This window comes from Eurosta solidaginis, chromosome 1 (assembly GCF_040869045.1).
Source record: "Eurosta solidaginis isolate ZX-2024a chromosome 1, ASM4086904v1, whole genome shotgun sequence".
Taxonomy (NCBI): Eukaryota; Metazoa; Arthropoda; class Insecta; order Diptera; family Tephritidae; genus Eurosta; species Eurosta solidaginis.
Genome location: NC_090319.1, coordinates 161137149 through 161158123, shown reverse-complemented (window position 1 = coordinate 161158123; position 20975 = coordinate 161137149). Strand labels below are relative to the sequence as shown.

At 36.1% G+C, this 20975-nt stretch overlaps 1 protein-coding gene and 1 pseudogene across 3 annotated transcripts in view; one reads left to right on the top strand and one right to left on the bottom strand.

Annotated features, from left to right (window-relative positions):
• The window catches only part of l(3)80Fg (dnaJ homolog subfamily C member 16 l(3)80Fg), a 2137133-nt gene that overhangs the window by 1511039 nt on the left and 605119 nt on the right, over positions 1-20975 (bottom strand). The gene's annotated exons all lie outside the window — the stretch shown is intronic.
• LOC137238685 (eukaryotic translation initiation factor 3 subunit I-like) lies at positions 17860-18697 on the top strand (annotated as a pseudogene).

Here is a 20975-nt window from a genome sequence, read left to right as displayed (position 1 = left end):
TTTTTCCATATGACTACTTAGATTCAGAAGAACGTCTCAACGAAACACAATTACCTGATCGTTCACATTTCTTTAATAAATTATCAAATGAATCGTGTAGTATCGATGATTATCAGCATGCACAAAATGTTTGGACAACATTTAATTGTTCCAATTTATTAGATTATTTATTATTATATCTAAAAGTAGATGTGCTACTCCTCAGTGACATTTTTGAAAATTTTAGAAAATTATGTAAAGGAATTTATCGACTAGATCCTTGTCAATATTATGCATTTCCAGGATTAGCTTGGGACGCAATGCTCAAAATAACTAGAATAGAACTAGAATTGCTTACTGATGAAAACATGCATAATTTTATAATGTCGGGTATTAGGGGCGGGATTGTTCAATGTTGCAAACGGTGTTCAGTTAAAGAAAATTCATAGAATTCTACAATTTAATCAATCAGATTGGCTAAAAAAATAAACTGATTTAAATAATTATCATAGAACATTAGCAGCAAATAAGTTTGAGGAAAATTTCTTTAAATTATTGAATAATGCTGTGTATGGGAAAACTATGGAAAATGTAGATAAAAGAGTAGATTTTTTATTAGTACAAGATTGGGAAAATACTAGTATTAGGGGAAGAGGTAGGAAAAAATTAGGTGCTAGCGCCTTAATAGCAAAACCAAATTTCCATAGTCTAAGCAAATTTTCTAATGATTTAATAGCAATTCAATTGAAACAAGTGTCAACTCTGTACAATAAACCGATACATATTGGTTTTACCGTATTAGAACTTTCTAAATTTAAAATGTATAGTTTTCATTATGATCATATCAAAGAGAAATAGAAAAATAATATTGCTTTGAATTATATGGATACTGATTCATTCATATATGATATTCAAACTGATGACTTTTATAATAATATTCGTGATGATATTTCAAAATTTTTTCCATACATCTTCATATCCAAAGGAAAATATTTTTTATTTTCCTCAGTTGAATAAGAAGGTTCGAGGTATGATGAAGGATGAGTGTAATGGGAAGTTAATAAAAGAGTTTATAGGTTTAAAAGCAAAAATGTATTCATTTAAAATTGATAACGATATAAATGAAACTAAAAAAATTAAGGGAATAAAAAAGTGTGCAACTTCTACATTGAGTTTAAGTGATTTTAGAAAATGTCTGTTGGAAAATAAATTGTATAATGCATCAATGTATACATTTAGATCTAAATTACATACGGTTTATACACAAATTATTTATAAAGTAGCTCTAAGCAATATGGATGATAAGCGATTTGTACGATAAAATCATATTGATACTTATGCTTATGGTCATTTCGAAGCCTTATAGTAGTACTTTACTGTAACACATTTAAGAAAAAAATAATAAACAATTTATATTGTATTTCATAAAAATTACTGAATTGTATTTTTCTTTCTGCTCATAATTGTAATGTATTTGCGGATTCAGATAATTAATCAGTTCAATCTGTGGCTGTAAATTTCCAAAACTATCAAAATATTCTTTTTAGTTTTTCTTAATACTTTCATGGTCTTAGCAAGATTTGCTAATACAGTCATATGATTATTTGACATCATCAGTTGTGTATCTGATAAGAATTTGTTCTAATATCATTTATACTTATTTTGAACTGTTATATATTAAACTTGACTCGGGGTTTGCTAACAAGGTCACTGTAACTTTAATAATATCACCGGTAATTTCCTTGTACATATTTGTTGTGAAGATCTCTTCTAATTATGAAACGATTTTGTTTTTGCAGATGATAGGTTTTTATGTGTATATTAATCCACAAGTTGATTAAGTATATACACACCGACACACATATATACAGTAAAACAATTTCGTTGCCTACATTTAGGCGCAATCGGAAAGACAATAAAATTTGCTATAAATGCATAATACATTGTTTTTTGCTCAACCAGATAGTTTTCGAGATATTAGCTTATAATTTCAGATTTTTGTTTTTTTATGAAAAAATATGAAAAAAATTACTCCTTGCGAGGGCAGCATTCCAAAACCACAACTTTTTTTCCAGATGTTTTTTTTTCTTTACGTAAAGCTCTGTCTAATTAAAAAAGATAAGCTACCATCGAAGAAAATCGACGCAAAACTACGTAAGTTATAAGCGATCAAAAAAAAATACCCAGGTTGGGCAATTTCAACGTATACCTCAAAACGTATGTATGGTATAAAGAAGAGTGAAATATCTAGCTATGCTCTGTTTCAATTTAGTTAAAAGTTCAATTTATGAATGAAATTTCCCATATTTTTAACTTTTTTTAAAATTTATTTATGTTTATACTATATTTTAACAATCTTTATCTTAGTTTGATTTTACTATGTAGTCGAAATAATTATGTGTTCTACTTTGACGCTTATTCAGTTTAGGATCGGTTTCTCTTATGAGAAACCAGCAGTAATCACCCATCATTGCGACGTCCCAGAATCCTTGATATCGATTCTCAATTAATTTCATTTGCTGATGAAACCTTTCGCCATGTTCGTCACTTTTGTCGCCAAGATTTGCCGGAAAAAAGCTCAAATGTGAGTGCAGAAAGTGAATTTTTAAGGACATATTTACGCCTGGAAAGAAAATATTAGTTAGGTAAACAAGTTATAGAATTTTGGGAAACTAATTTTAATAAGCCTTTAAGCCATTTTCGCATAATTATTGATTAAGTCGTTCACTATCTGCTCGTAGGTAGGGCTTTTGTGTCTACCGAGAAAAGAAGCAACGACCTTTTCAAACGATTCCCACGCTGCTGCCTCAACTGATGAGAGTAGTCTTTTGAATTGATTACTGTTGATCAACTTTTTTATTTGTGCTCCAACAAAAATACCTTCCTTTATCTTGGCTTGAGAAATATCTGGAAAAATTGTTTTCATATAGTCGAATGCTTCGTCTTCTTTGTCAAAAGCCTTAACCAAGTTTTTAATGAGACCGAGCTTGATGTGTAAGGGTGCAAGTATGATTTTCTCTTTCTTGACAAGAGGGGTGTATTTGATGTTATCCACACCAACGGTAAACTCGACTCTTTCCGGCCAATCCTTTCTGACGTAGTGGTCCCTACGAGCTCGGCTATCCCACTTGCAAAGGAAGCAGCAGTGTTTGGTGTAGCCACTTTGTAGACCGCATAGCATTGCAACGACTTTGAGATCCGAACATATTTTCCAATCATGCTCTTCATATTTGATAAATTTGAGTAGTTTTTGCGTTTCCTCCTAGGTTTCCTTTGTATTTACTGCATGTACGATCGGGATAGAAGGCTTTTTGTTACAAATATGCAATAATACAGCCTTCAAACTCAGTTTATTGCTGTCTATGAACAATCGTCAGTCTTTTGAATCATATGTTTGACCAAACTCTTTGAATAAACCAGGAATGTCGTTGCAGTAGCATATACTGTCTTTCTTGGTATAGTGTTTGGAAAATTGTTCGTGACGAGTTCTACAATATATCACCTTAACATCGGATGACACAAATTTAAATTGTTGCATACGAGAAGCGTGAATCTCGGCCTTTTCCTTGGATAGTTCCAAATCTCTTATCCATTCATTAAGTTGTGCTTGTGACAGAACGTTTCTCTCGTTTCCCATGCGAAATTCAGTACAACTTGATTCCCCGCACTCAGATATTACTGTTGACAATGGAACTGGATTCGCAACTGCCGTTGAATGTAGTACTGGTAATGTCACTGTAGGTACGCTGGCATAGGTTACTCTTCTTGATTTTCCAATGCCAACTACTTTTGTTTGACAAATATAACACTCTATTGAATGGCAAGTAGGTTCTCTCCATATCATTGGTGTATCAAATTTTATTTGTTTTCCTGATTCCTACTGAATCAATTCTACTCGACACGATGTACACAAATTGTTCGGTGTCCATGGTTTTTCAGCATTTTTAGGCTCAATGCCAAAACACTTGGAGTATAAAGTTTTCATATGATCTGTGAATACTCGTCGTCGCCTTATGATAGCATATTGGCCACACATGAAACAGAACATATCTGGATCGTTATTACAAACAAATTCTCGCTTCCTTTTACTCATTTTATTTTTTTTAATAAATCACGGTTTGAAATTTGACTTATGAACTGAACTATCTTCGGCGAGCCTTGCAGATGTTATGAAGTTTCAAGGCGTATTAACTCATATTTATACTCGGGACAAGAATAAAATTGAAAAAATCAAATCTTACCTAGACAGAAAGGTTCCTTTTTATACGAAGCCGGGAAAAGAAAATACTACCTGCTTTAGATGTAGGCTTTAAAAATTTTTTTGTGTCTTATAATTTTGAAAATCTACCTGCATACTTTCCCATAAGTGACGGAAATACATGTTTATAACTTTTTTTTTTCGTTTATCCGGATAATATCCCATTTGCACTTTATACCTTTAATATATGTATGTATACATACATTGAAGTTGCGCAACCTGGGTATTTTTATTTGATCGTTTATAACTTACGTAGTTTTGCATCGATTTTATTCGATGATAGCTTATCTTTTTTCTAATTAAACAGAGCTTTACGCAAAGGAAAAATATCTGGATAAAAAGTTGTGGGTTTGGAATGTTGCCCTCGCAAAATGTAATTTTTTTCATATTTTTTCATAAAAAAAACAAAAATCTGAAATGATAAGCTAATATCTCGAAAACTGTCTGGTTGAGCAAAAAACAATGTATGATGTATTCATAGAAAATTTTATCGTCTTTCCGATTCTGTAAACTTTTTTGCAATTGCTTTACCCGTTCGTGAGATATACGTAATTAAAGGGAGCCATCTTTTTGGTTTTTTCGAATAACGGTAAATTGCAAATATCTCAAAAACCACACCATATAATCAAAAATGAACTCAATTTTCGAAATCAGGGGGTGATTTTACATACGAATTTCATAACGGCGTTTCTGGTAAAGAGAAAAAGTTGAAATTCGTGGTCCAGTGTAATCATCGATACTACACGATTCATTTGATAATTTATTAAAGAAATGTGAACGATCAGGTAATTGTGTTTCGTTGAGACGTTCTTCTGAATCTAAGTAGTCATATGGAAAAATACCTTTACGTTTCATTAAATCAAAGTGATGAGCGTTAGAGAAATAAGCATTTGTTATTTCTAAATTATTATTACTTAAATTCTTAGCTAAACTGTCTAAGCTAGAAGGCATGAATAGAAATGATTCTAAAAACCTAAGTTCAATGGTATCTTTATTATTAACATATATACTCTTTGATATTGAAATATACAACTCTTTGTTTAAGGGAATAATATTTATTTCCCCCTCTGCAGATGACAGCTCTTTAATAAATAAATTACAATCATATTTAGATAAATTATGGAAGAATACTGGAATAAAATTTGATATCTGATATTCTAAATTATATTTATTATGTGCTGGGCTTCTATATTCACCAGTTAAATGGCAATGGTCTGCTAACCCATCATTTAATAAAAGTTCCATTCCACAAATATGGCAAAATATATCCCCGTTTTGACGCCTAACTTGGTTGACAGTTAATGGATGCATTCTAACTATTTTACTCAAATATAGATGGTAAATATCTAAAACATCATCGAAAATACTTTTAAAAAAATATTTTGGAGCATCAACACCGCTATATATTTTAAAACGATTCAGTTGGTTATTATATGAGCACTTAATAAAATAACAATAGGCATAAGGAATATGTTCTTGCACACATTGAGTCCTACTAGAATTTTGAATATCTATTGGTTTTAGAATACATTCGAAATCTGCATATATAGTAAATGGTACATCTAATTGTTTTTTGAAATTTTAAAATTTTAGCATTCTTTTCTCAGGTGTAGGCATGCGTGTTACAATTTTTCTACAATGCTTTTTATGAGTTAGTAATTTTTCTTCCCTATCAAAATGTATTACGGCATGTATTGCAAAAATAATATTTATTCTTATGTCTTGTAACTTGATCCCTCATTAATCTACTTAAATTTTTTATACAAAAATAATGGCTTTCATTGAAATAATCACTATATAAAGAAATAAAATTAATGTGATGTGATTTTTCTTCTTTTGTTAAATAATAGTGTCCTACTACCAAATTGTTTTCTATACCAAACACATTTACACAAATATCTGGATTATTTGAATCAAATATTACAATATCTTTTATTTGTAATGGGAAATTTAAATTTTCAAAATTGACTAATTTATCATTAATTAAAGTTCTAATGGAAACTTGGATATTTCTAATGTGATATGAAGAACACCTTTGTCCATGTTTTGAGGGTTGGTAAAGAGATGAAATTATGGCCCACTTAAAAAAATATATATTATTGTTAACAATATTAATACAAGCTGTTTTGTCTGCTATTACTCTTGGTAGTGGTATATATAATGAGCCTCCAATTGGTTGGTATTTTTTTATGTTTACTTCTAGATGGATAATTTCACTCAGACTCCAACCACTATCTCGCTCTTGAAATGTTTTCATTTTTTCAATCAATTTACTAAACTTTTCCTTAATTATATCACCAACATTATTGTTCTCCATAAATGCTTCAGTCATTAGTGTTTGGTGTGACATTATAGCGAATTCTTCAATATTTTTTTTTATTTTAATATATTTACAAAATAACTCAAAGTTAAATTTGATGCTTTCATGCTTTTCTATAGATATCTGTAAAAGTGCAGATAATTCGTTAAAATGTTTTTCAAAAAAATGTTCAACAATTAAATCATTGGGTTGATCGTTTTCCAAAACGTATGTCTCAATACGATTATTGAACACAGCGTTAATACATTTAGCATTACTATTTACATTATGCATACAATTCTTTTCATGCATATTTGTTCTCAAGTGTGCCGACCATACATTTTGTTTCACTTGAATTTTACACTGCTCGCAAAAAATGGCGGGTTTTTTATAACTTCATGTTTCATTGCAATATGTCTAACTAAACTCCTCTTCCGAGTATATATCGTTTCACAAGAATACATTTATAGATTTTTTACACGGATACATTTTTATTTTTTTATTAATTGGCTTTTTCGAGCTTTTTTCCTTTGAAATTGCTTTTAAATCCTTAAGAGCTTGATTCATAATGTGGAATATGCCTACAATAAGCAACGGTGTTAAAGAAGTAACGATGTATAAGTAGTATAGTTTATTACTGTTTATTAGAAGTGATCCTGGTTAAACACGGCTGAAAATCCTAATTGTTTATCCGTGAAATATAGATGAGTGCTGAGCGGCTTTAAACAATTTACTACATTTTTTTACCGAAAAGATGTCCAATTTATATACATTGAGCCAAGTAGTCCTTATGTAAATGTATGTATATGGATGCGTATGCCTGTGTCGGTATGTATTTTGCGCTTTGTTGATAAATATATATATATATAAAAAAAGTGTACATTTTGATTGTCACTCTGCCGCTGTTAAAAAAAATTGTTTAGCTTCAGTCTATCTACATCTTCTATACAAATCAAATTCTGTGTGTGTGTTCCCTATGAAAACGTGTTTGCTATACTTCGATCATCACCAAATTTTGGCTCGAGGTTCCTTCGATCAAGACGAAAGTTTTTCATATTTCAGAATTAAGAATTTTAAATTTAAATGTTTTTGTTTTTTGGCTATGCGAAAGAACTATCTTAGCTCCCAAAAATGATCATGTTAACAAAATCAATGATCGCTTTCAAAATCAATTTCCTGGTGAAGTGACGAAATATAAATCGATCGACACAGTTACAGATGAAGATAAAATTGTGAATAATCCAAATGAATTTCTATACTCCTTAGAACCAAAAGGAATGCCTGCGCATATATCAACTTTGAAAATTGGCTCACCAGTCATGCTTCTTCGGAATGTAATCAAAGCAACAATCATCAGCGGTAAAAGCAATACAATAATATAAAAAAAGATACAATAAGATACAAGAATAAAATTTTTTAGCATAAAATTTCACCAAATATGCGTACAAAATTCAATTCAATTTACAGAACAATAAATTAAATTATCAACAAACAAAACAGAAAAAATAACGCAACATCCATTCGATCTCGGGCGTTACAACGTGCGCCTGGTACAGCTAGTATATATATATATTTTATATGCTGTCATATTTACGGCTACGTTCTGCTAAAAGTAAAAGCTCTAAGCTTTTTCTTATACATCAACCGGAAGATCAGCCAGAACACAAACCGGAAGATTGGATGCGCCACCTGGCGGAAGAATGGATGCCCCACCTGGCGGAAGATCAGCCAGAACATAAACAAAAAGATCTAAGGTTAAGAACGTGCGCGCCTAAAAGTAGGCAACGAAATTGTTTTGCTGTATATATGTGTGTCGGTGTGTATGTACTTTTCCTTGCATCATTTTTCTTGCACCATTTGGGCTGGAACCCCCATTTACATACTACTTGGATTGCCTTGAGGACTGTAGCGTATTTTGTTACGGCTGTGGCAAAGCAAATGTATATAGGCCGAAATGCGAAAAGTGTTCGCGAAACTCGAAAGCGAGCGAGGTGTCGAAGTTGAACCCTCGCCAAGACCCGAACCAGAAACAACAGTAAAACCTTTGATTTCACGTGCAGAAAAACATAGCTTCCCGGTAAAGTTTGTCCATGAGATTGTTCCGTACGATGTCCGTCTGAAAAATTATAATGAAGTCCTAAACCGAATTTTTTCTGAAGAAAATAAGTCTATACCCGTTAGAAGTCGTTCGTCCGTCCGTATTGAAAAGTTTTGGCGAGATATTAGGGAAAAGAGAAGGTCTATTAAAAACTTTGTGTGTTCTTTGACCAAGAAGTCATCAGACCTAAGACCATATGCTAAAATATCGATTTGTGGCATAGAACGTTTAGGATTATTAGACAGTGCTGCCCAAGTCTCATACATAGGATCCTCACTTGCCAACGAGATCCGTAAAGAAAAGCAATTACGAGAGCACAAAACAGCCGTTTGTACCGCAGACGGTAAAACGCAAGTGGTTTTCGGTGTAATAGACTTGGAAGTAAAATTTGAGGGTAGGCATCAGTTGATTACGTTCTTCGTCATACCAAGTATGTCGCAAAAACTTATTTTGGGAGTCGATTTTTGGATTAAATTTCGAATCGCACCCCACATTATATCCGAAGTTACCCTGGATGTTAATCCTGATTATAATGCACTTTTCTTAACTGACGAGCAAAAGGTTAAGTTGAATATGATTAAAAATAGATTTCCGAGCTGTGAGAAGGAAGGCTAAGGGAAAAAGTCTCTTATGGAGTACGCAATAGAGCTACAGCCCAACGCCCGCTCGATCAAGCAAAGATATTTTCCCATTTCTCCTGCGGTAGAAAAGCTTGATCACGCAGAAATTGACGAAATGCTTAAAATAGGCCTGATCGAAGAGTCCCCTAATAGTCCTTGGTCCAGTCCGCTTGTTCTAGTGAAGAAGCCAAATAAGGTCCGTCTGTGTTTTGATTCCCGAAAATTAAATAGCGTAACCGTTAAGGACGCTTACCCCCTTCCGCATATTGATGGTATATTAAGCAGGATACCAGAGGCAAAATATATATCTTCACTAGATCTGCGCCGTGCCTTTTGGCAAATCCCCCTGTCCGAGAACTCCCAAGATTATACTTGTTTTACTGTCCCCAACCGTCCATTGTATCGTTACTGTGTAATGCCCTTTGGCTTATGCAACGCCCCTCAAGCACTTTGCCGCTTGATGGATCGCGTCATTGAAAAATCAAGTTTTTGTCTATTTAGACGACCTGCTTATATTGTCCGAAGACTTTGATAGTCATATGTCCGTTCTTTCTGAAGTTGCGCATCTTTTAAGAAAAGCTGGCTTAACCATTAATGTAGAGAAGAGTAAGTTTTGCATCAGTGAGGTGAAGTATCTGGGATATATTGTGGGTAATGGCACGCTACGTTCAAACCCTGAGAAGAGTTCGGCAGTTACGAATTATCCCGTACCAACTACTGTTAAACAAGTCCGGCGTTTCCTTGGAATGGCCGGTTGGTACCGTCGGTTCGTAAATAACTTTGCGTCCATTACAAAACCACTGACAAATTTATTAAGCAAAAACAAAAATTTTACTTGGAATGATGAAGCACAAAAGTCGTTTGATACTTTAAAGCAAGTTTAATGTTCCGCCCCTGTCCTAGCTAGTCCTAACTATGAAAAGCCATTTATAATCCAATGTGATGCATCTAAACTCGGTGTTGGTGCGGTTTTGGCTCAGAAGAATGAAGACGGTATAGAGGTCACAATTGCATATTTTTCACAAAAACTGAACAAGGCTCAGAACAATTATAGCGTGACGGAGCTAGAATGCCTTGCAGCCATGCTTAATTTAAAAAAATTTAGAGCGTATGTTGAAGGGCAGGATTTTACTATTGTGACTGATCATGCCAGTCTTCAGTGGCTGATGCGCCACAGCGACCTAGCCACACGACTAGCGCGATGGTCACTGAAACTTTAAGGCTATAGGTTCAAAATAGAGCACAGAAAGGGTTCGTTAAACGTTGTACCCGATACCTTGTCCCGCAAAACTTTGAAGAAATCGATGAATTAGAGGTCCGTCCGTTAATTGATGTAGAATCGTCCGAGTTTAAGTCCGAAGAATGTAAGAAATTAATAATGCACGTTAAAAATGATCAAAGCCGATTACCAGATTTGCAAGTAGTTGATGATCATGTCTATAAGAGGACAGAACATCCAAACGGTAATCCTGAGCGAGAGGTGTACAATTGGAAGCTATGGATCCCGAAAACCTTGGTTCAACACGTTATACAGAACGCCCATTGCCAGCCTAAAAAATTCCACGGAGGAATTGCCAAAACCTTAGAACGGCTACGTATGAACTTATATTGGCCAAACGTGTCGGTTGACGTCAAGGACTACACCTGAAGTTATGAAATCTGCCAATCAACTAAACCAACCAACGCTACGCTCCGATCCCCTATTTCCGCACAATACACCGTTCAGCGCCCTTTCCAGAAACTCTACGTCGATTTCCTCGTCCATACCCTCTTTCAAAGCAAGGTAATATAGGAATTTTTATTGTTTTGGATCACTGTACTAAATTTCCTCTTTTCAAAGCAGTAAAGAATTTTAACGCTGTCGGTATATGCGATTTTCTTCGAGAAAACGTTGTTGCTATTTTCGGAACAGTCGAAATTGTTTTTAGTGACAACGGGAAACAATTTAAATCGTCCCAGTTCAACAACTTAATAGCCGAGCGGGGCATCAAACACGTTTACACTGCCTTATACAGCCCTCAAGCAAATGTAAGCGAACGAGTTAACCGATCCATCATTGCGGGAATAAGAGCTTATTTAAAAGATGACCAAGCTCTGTGGGACAAACACTTGCCAAGCATTGCAGAGGCATTAAGAAGCTCTTTTCACCAATCAATAGGTTGTACTCCCTACTATGCCCTTTTTGTCCAGCAGATGTCGTTTCATGGTGAAGAGTATGCACTATTACGAAAACTAGGAACCCTCGATAGAACTGACAAATTGGCATTAACACGAAAGCCGATTGGTGAAAACATTAAGAAAGCGTTTGAAAGTTCAGCTAAAAGATACAATTTGCGAAGTTCGGTGGAGAAGTTTCAAGTAGGAGACAGCGTGTATAGGAGGAATTTTGTTTTGAGCGACGCCACTCAGAAATTCCGTGCAAAGTTTGCTCCAAAGTTCATCAAAGCAACAGTTGTTGCACAAACAGGCAATTGCTTATACGAGTTACAAGGCGTGAGCACCGGAAAACGAACTATTTATAATCAAAAGGATATTCAAAAAGACAAAAGCAAAATAATAACCGCATCAACACTCTAGGTGGGGAGTATATGTACCGTGGGTACATGCATAGATCAGCCATACATATAGTTTTCATATACCTTTTTTTATTTCGTACATTTCCGCTTAGATGCAATTTTTGATGATGTTGCTACACCCTGTACTATCTAACACTAGTCTAAATGCAACTTTCGTCAGTCTGTCACTGTTAACATATGATTTTTGATAACAAAATGTATCGAGAATCTATTTGGCATTAGCACCATATGGGCTTCGAGCTCATATCCGGGCTTAAGAGCGTTCTTTTCCTGAAGAACTTCCTTGACGAACACATCAATCAACTCCAGTAAAAAGTCCAAGTATTTTAAGTGCGGTTATATAAAGTAGTAATGTGTCTTAACTAATCGAAATAATACGCCTGACTTCGAAAGTCCTAGCCTCATAAGCACCGCATCCAGTTACCGGCATAAAGATTTCTACAGTGATTTGGCTATCGTGCACCTATCGAACAGTGGTCTGCAAACATAAATGTGAAGCTGGTGTTGCTGCGGTGGTACTCCTGAAGCAGGCAGAATCATAACCTCTCGACCTGCACAGATCCGGCAAAATTTATATAAAACCATTTAGATAATGAATTTTTAAGAACGTTTTAACTTTTATAATTGTAAACCCTAAAGATGTAAAAGTTAAGTTTATAACCAGCGCGGTTTTACCCGATAGTGGAAAAGACGGTTTTCCCTTTCAGATCCGAAATCACTAGAGACCAGAGTTAGAAGACCGGCATTATAAAGTAAAAATAAAAACAAGGGATTTGGATTCCAGTTGCATGTAGATGTACATGCGTATACTTACTTTGTCCTAACCCACAATGAATATATTCAATTAATAGTCACTACTAAACTTACCTTTATTTCCTGAATATTCGTCTCCTGAAAACATGAATTATACCTACCTTGAGATTTACCTGTTAGCCTAAATAATTATAGAAAACATACCTAAGCACAAAGGAATGAATTTGCCATAATACCTACAATCACTATTTTCGCTTAATTCTTACCCTTATGTAACCTTTTAAATAGAGTAAGAAAATATTTAATAATACTTAACTTCACTTCAAATAACTATACCACTGCAGGGAAGGGAACAAGAAGAATATCCTAATGAAAATACTTTTTTTTTGAAGAAATTACAATGTAACCATTTTCCTAGGTTCCTACATATTACATACAAATATGTATGTATGTATGTATTTATTTGAAAATTTGTTCCTAGCACAACAATTTTGACAAATTATTTAACAGTGCTAGTCATGAATAGCATGAGCTATAAAAATTGAACATTTATAATAATAATAAATTAGATTAATCAAATTAAATTAAATATAACGGACAATAGTGAAATATTTATGTATGTAAATGTAAATCTTAAAACTAAAGAAAAGTAATTAATAAATATTAAAAGACAGCAGTAGTGATGATAACCTTTGGCTGGTTATAGATTGAATTGGCGCTCAGAGGTTAGCGTGCGGTATCTGATGTGCTTAAGAAGAAGCACCGATCTTGATGATTGCAGAAAAAATAAGCTTACGATATAGTCAGGTTCCTTCGTGTGTATCAATTTATGGAGGAAGGACAGTGCTTTGACTTTTAAAAGATTTTCGAAAGAAATGTTTAGCAACCTTTCAGCATGTTGAGATACGTGGTCAAGTCTTTTCAACCCATAAACATATCTAGCAATGTTGTTGTAAACAACATTTAGTTTGTTCTTGCACAGATAGTCACAGTTTGAGTAAATCACACAACCATGGAGTAGCGTAGGTATTAAGTACGCTTTAGCCAGAAGTAGTCTTATGTGCAAAGGCGTGAAATACTGTCTTAACCATAGTGTACGAAGCATTCCATACACTTTAAATAATGTTAATTGAATTTGTAATAACTTCTAATTAGTTACTCAATGTACACCTTAGGATCATTTTATTGTAACTATGTTATTGCATTTTAAAAACATAGCTAATCAATGTACATTAACATAAAAGAAAACCATATGATCAGCTGTTAAGACTGACCTAGTTCCACAAAATGTTGTAAATCGTCATCCATTTTATTAATTTCCTGATCGCTCTTTTGAGAAAAAGATCGAAGAAATCAAAACCCAAAACTTTGAATTTGCCAATGTTTGGGAGACTCGCTCCAATTGCTCACCATTCTCTTAAATTCATTTTTTTGCTGGCGCTCCTGTCGGCGGCGGTTATTCTTTGACCCCTTTTATGCTCCCTTCGCAAACCATATATACAATATTGGCCATAGAAATAACCACACATGACTGCTAATGTAAATTTGGTTGGATAAAATCGATCATAATCTTTAAGCATATGAACGTATACCAGCAGCTACGTACAAAGCAAGGAAGGCCTTCTTCGCTTCGGGGGACAGCGTTGGAGTAAGCAAACCATTACCACTGGAAAACATGTAAGTTCACTTATTCCATTTTATCCACCAACCTCTTAGTATACATAAACGCTACGATAGAGAATATGATTGATATGTACTTACATACATAACCAAATTATGTATGTACGTACATATATGCAAATGGATGCAAGCATGGATCGCATCAATGTGCTTTACTTACTTTCGTACATACATATGGATACACATCTCCCGTGCGGAGTATCATCTCATTGTAAAACCAAGAGAATTAGAGGAATAATTTTTGTTTTGGTTTCTTAAGCTGGAGACATTGGTGCTTTATCGGTAACCGTATCGGTGACCTTTTAACAGCTGATTCGACCAACCTTATAAGAATCAATGCAATCGATTATTGATGCCGCTAAAGTCGTAACCGTATCGTAGCCAACCAATTGGTTTTTGGTTTACCGTCGAATGATAAACAGCTGATTACGTTAGGAATCCGACTACAGCGATACGACATACGGCACCAATGACTCCCGCTTTAATCTTTTTACTTAAACTCCAAGTTCTCGTGAGCGGCAAGGTCGTCGAGTTTTATGAGTTCGACAACCTTTCCGCTCACGATAACTTGGAGTTTAAGTAGAAAGATTAAGAAACCAAAACAAAAATTATTCCTCTAATTCTCTTGGTTTTACAATGAGATGATACTCCGCAACATTGTACATATTGTTGAGGTAGGTTAGTTTTTTCTTTCTGATCAATACCCAAGAAAAAAAGGTTAGTTGTTACGGATATAATTAAGATCTTTGTAATTAGTTTTACAATTAGATTGCCACATACACTAGGTCTTTCATACGTTTAAATTCCTTTAACCTATAAGGAGAATGAGCTGAAGCGTAATAAAAATTTGTAAACATGAAATTGTAAATTTAATTGTATTGGTCTAATTCCATAGTAGTGTGGTTGGCCTTTTGGGGCTTTATTAACAGCTTTAAAGCCATGGTAGGGTGGGTTAAGAGCAGCCGCCAAAATAAGATACGCGCTGCTAGGTATGGGGTTTTCCAGGCATAATTGGTGGTACTCAGGCTTTCCGGTAGCTTTTCGTTAGTGTGCAAAGTTTATGTTCTTGTTCGGCCCCAAGCTGACAGATGATGGCTTGGTTCGGTAAAAGTGTTTCGAACCCTCCCCAGGCTGGAGCTCCCGCATTAATGCCAGTGCACATACCACTTTTACCAACACACTAGGCAAGCCCATCTTAAGGAAGAGGCTGTAACGTACACCTTGAAAGTGCATCCGCCCCTATGCGCGATCAATGTGGGTTTGCCCTCAGCTAGCTCAGTTTAAAGCGGGATCCTCAACCCTTTTGCCACATTGATGCGAGGCGGATGTTACAATCATCATCCTCATACGCTTCCATATATCCGACCAGAAGCCCACCCTACCTCGGACCGCTCGTTTAGTTCGGTGTTCAGCAGGTCCCCTTTCTTACCTTTGCTCCTCGCGATTCCACACTACCTACCCTTTCGCCATCATCCCCATCCCCAACCGATTAAATCAGCAAACCATATTGCAATTTCTTTTCATGCTTTAAACAGGTATTTTAATACGACAAGAAAAATGCTTAACAGATTTATCTTTTTACAATTATAAATTAAACAGACATTTATATTTAATCTCGAATGCCTACGCATAACACATATGTATAAGTGGATTTGACAATCTTACAGCATATATATATATTATTTTAAAATTTCTTCAACGGATTCTCTCCAAGTGATTTATTCATCATGAGTTCGGTCAAAGCAACAAAAAAAGTACACCATACAAAAAAAATGTTATATAAAATATCTTAATTTTCTCTTTTCTTCTGTGTCAGCACAAAAAAAACCAAACCCTTCGCCTGGCTCAAGATGAGCATTACTTTTAATGAAACACCCAAATCCTACAGCCTATCTAAAAGAGCTCTCTTCGGTGGAAAACGGATATTTGGGGCATCTGGATATTTCAGCAATCAGGAAATTATTGCGGTCTTGGCACCCTGGTTTGGTGATTCCGTGTACTCGACTATCACCAATTTGACATCAAATACCAAAAATTACAAAATCAGTTGATACATTACGTATACATATATATATATAATTTTTTTTTTATCTTAAAAGAAACTGCCTTCATTTGCTTGTTGGGTTACATTAACCAAAAGCTTTTTACAAGAATTTTGCTGTCTTCACCTCACGTGGTTTTAGAGGCACTGTTGTACGCCTGTATGCTGGTGAAAAGTGATTGTGGTAGATTTCCGAAAAAAATTTCCCTGGCGCAGACCAAAAGCTTTTGTTTATAGACGGGGTGGTGTTCAACTAACAGATAGAAACTATATTTTAAACTGAGTACAAAAAGGCTGGTGTTTTTGCGCCCGTTTGGCGTTCATGCACCTCGCGTAGTCTTCGGGGGTGCAATTGACTCATTAGTATGTGAAGAAACACAAACACAGCCAAGTTTATTCTCGAACGTAAGTTATCACCTTACGCGGTATTTGAGGTGAAGTTGAGGAATTTTGAACAACTTTCTAACCGCACTTCCACGTATATGTAATACATATATATATAAAATTATATTTCGTTCATTTTTATTGCCACAAAAAAAAATATGTACAATTGTTATTCGAACAATCTGCATATCATAAATAAGTATACCCCAAGTACAAAAATGAATACCAGCAAAGAAAATTAATGGCCTTCGATCCCAAATAGAGAATAGCCTTTGCGATGATGTAGAGAATTAACGTTAAAGATTTGAGGAAAGAATTTGATCTCAAGGGCATATCGAGTCGACACTACTAAATTGTTTGTTGGGAATTTCGTAACCCCGGCAACTAATAACATTATCCAAAAAAAAATTTACCAAAAAGAATTTTACAGGAAGAAAATTATGAAACGTTTGCCTGGGGCTTGCAGAAAGACATTAGAAATTTAGTGACAAGTCACCGCAATAAAAGCTTTAGGTACATGAACCCCCAAAAGGCGCAAAAAAAAAAGAAGAAGGGACAATATGTCTCAAAAAAAATTAAATCCAGCGACTTACCACTGTTTAACTGCTGTCCCTGCGTATTACACATCCATCATGCGCGTTAGCCAAAAACTCTGTAATTTTCGTGCCGGCCGGAATCCTAGGCCTTTCACCTTGAAAATAACTTTTTCCGGACGACCGCGGGTTTCTTTATGGGCGTTTTGCCCCGCCGCACATAAATTTTCAACACCAAAAAAACCACTGTACGATTTTGTCCTTACTGGACCTCGCGCCAGGGACATATATATAAATATACAACTTAATAAAATCGTTTACGCGATCCTGCCTTTATGACACAGCTATTCTATTCTTTTAATGGTAACTAACCCCTTTATATAGGCAATAGCTAAACAGCAACACCGTTTCTATTGTTTTACATTCCAGCCAACAACGACCATGTCTCCCTATATCCATCCTTTTCCTAAGCCCTAGCCCACCGTACCTACATTTCGTCATATGGCAACCTTCCGACATAGAGCTTTTACCTTACCTGTGGTGAGAAAGTTGTTGCTGTCATTTGTTTTGACATTTCATGGTGCAGACCGGCATTAAAAGAAAACAAACACATAAAATCTATAAAATAGTAATGTACAATGCGAGCATTAATGCTGCAAAATCATGAGCGTTCCATAACTCAAATCAAACCCAATCGTGAGGGCGATCTACTATTTTTATACTCAAAAGATCAAAAGCCAGATGTTTGGCACTCGCCAAATGACGAACGTCTTGGTGGCGATATGACGACAAAACACGGGATGCAGGACATGGCGTTGCAATTGCACCCCTACCTACAAAGTCGTCGGCGCGAACATGCGGCTTCAGCCACTCTGGCAAACAGGCGGCCCACTCCACAGATAAAGCTGTGGGCAAAATCCAGAATGGTCCGCGATTGATGCACGCACAGCAGATGAAAGCACTGCCGAGCAAAGCCCATTGCTAGATATACCAATGCTGGCATCTAAAATTACATCTATGCTGTGGGGATCCTTGGATGAAACAATAATCATAGGGCTCGAAAATGACCAAATTTCTGTTTGGGATATACGGGAGGGTGGTCGTGAGATTAACTCAATAAACGATCATACGGCTGTTAAAAACGATATGCGGGTAAATAAAAATGGTATTCTGTTTGTTACTGCATCCAAAGATGCAGCAGCGAAGCTATTTGACTTGGAATCGCTGATGTGTCTGAAGACCTATAAAACAGAATGGCCTGTAAACTCGGCTGCAATCAGCTCAATTATGGACCATGTTGTCTTGGGTGGTGGACAAGACGCCATGGAGGTGACAACAACATCAACCTGGTGTTTTTCCATGACGGCCACCCCACCCAATGCATCACGAGCGGTCCAAGGTAGCGTGGTGGGGAAGTGGGGACCACCCACCCTGACATTGTCTCCTGCCACGAGAGCTCAGCCGGGAATATGTTGAATCGATTGGTATACGACTACTTGCGGGAAGTTTTTGCCATAATTTGTTTGCATATAAGAATTTTTACTTTAGGTGTTCTTTGTTAGACCCACCACTGATACTCCCTGGATGCTGTCTCCCCGCCGACTTGACCCTCATCGACGGAAAGAAACATCTCAGGTAACGGTTAGGTTATTGCTTGATATCTTTGGCGTGCCAAGCACCTAGGTTTTTCCCTGCCACAGACTCAAGAAGATACATGTTGTTCCCCAACACCTTTGAAACGCGACATTTAGTAAATTTTCTGCAAAACTTCGAATTGATGTTTTGCTTGAAGTCGCTAAGCACGAAGTTGCGTTTATATACTTCTTGTCCGGGTATGAAGCGTGTTTCGCGTATTCTTTTGTTGTAGCGAGACGCGTTCGTCTCATATGCTTCACGTAGATTTTCTCTTATTTTCTCACGCATTATCCTCAGTCTATCACTATGATCGAGGATGAACATTTCGTTGTCAGATAGACTATCTAATTTCCGTGCTAGTGCATAATCTGATCCGTTCGTAAACATGTTAAAACCAAACAATACAAAATAAGGTGACACTCCTGTTGCAGAGTGCACCGCGTTGCGAAGGGAGCATTCTATTTCTGTGAGATATAAATCCCAGTCACGATGATCGTTTTCAAGGTATGACCTGATGGCTGCTAGTACGGATTGGTTAGTGCGTTCGGCTGCATTGGATTGGGGAGCATAGAAAGCTGTCTTTAGGTGCTTAACCCCATAGGCCCCTAACAGTTCAGAGAATTGACTCGAAGTAAACTGTTTTCCATTGTCTGAATGGATAACTTCCGGTACCCCAAAACTTATGGAAATTTTCATCTGTGATGAACTTAACCACATTTGCTGTAGCTTCGCGCATGGCTTTTAGAAATATAAATTTAGAAAAATGATCGACCACAATGAATATGAAACAGTTTCCACGTTTAGATCTAGGGTATTTCCCCAGAAAATCGATGTATATTTTCTGAAATGGGCGGATCGTAACTACCTCATTACCTATTCCCGGTTTTAAAACCGCATTCGCTGGTTTTGTTTCCTTGCAGGTCTGACAGTCCCTCACAAAATTTCGCACCTGTACCACCATATTCGGCCAATAATACAACCTCCGTAGGCGGTGTAACGTTTTGGCCATGCCACCATGCGCAGCTATCTCGGGACAATGTGCCTTTTCGAGAACAGTCGAAGTCAAAGCTTCAGGGACCCATAATTTCCATTCATTTTCCTCCAATTCCATATCTTTAGATAAAAAATTTTTAAATACCATCCTGTCTTCTACCTTGAGATCAGGAAGCCGTTCCTTATTGTTTTCTACCGTCTTTATTAAATCTTTGTATTCATTCGATTCGAACTCCACTGTTTCCATATTTACGATGGGTGAAGCGTAAATTTCCTCAATGCAACGCGACAGGGTGTCTGCCACAACATTTTCTGAGCCGTTCCGATGTTCGATTTCAAAGTTAAACGCTTGTAGTTGCAGTTACCACCTAGCTAATCTCCCATTTAAGTCTCTCAAAGACATTAACCACTTTAAATTAGCGTGGTCCGTCACTACCGTAAAAGGCATCAGGTCAATATAGGGACGAAATTTCTTTACCGCCATCACAGCCGCGAGGCATTCCTTCTCTGTCGTGCTGTACTTCCTTTGGCACTCGTTAAACTTTTGCGAAAAGTACGTGATTGGCTTTTCTGCGCCATCGTTTTCCTTCTGGTATAGTACAGCACCCAGACCATAGTCAGATGTATCGCACTGCACCCAAAATCGTTTCGAAAAATCCGGGTGCTTAAGGACCGGAGCACTCGTCAGAGCTTTCTTTAAATCATTGATTGCTTCCAGAGCTTCGGTAGATATTTAAAAGAGTCGGTTAGAGGCGCTGCCATAGTGGCGAAATCTTTTATGAATCGCCTATAACAACCGGCGGTGCCAAGGAAACTACGGACTTCCTTGATGGACTTGAGAATAGGAATGTTCTGGATTGCTTTAATTTTTTCGGGGTCTGGCTTTAACATCCCACTTTCTACTATATAACCCAAATAGGGCAACTCCTTAAAACAAAATTTGGATTTGCCTAACCCTATCGTTAAATTCGCGTCTCTTAGACATATAACGGCCTCTTGTAGGATTCGCAGATGTGATTCAAAATCGGGTGCGATGAATAGTAAGTCATCTAGGTATATAAAAACGTTAGATTTGAGCTTTTGTGGAATGACACGGTCCATTAAACGGCATACCCTTTGGGCTGCG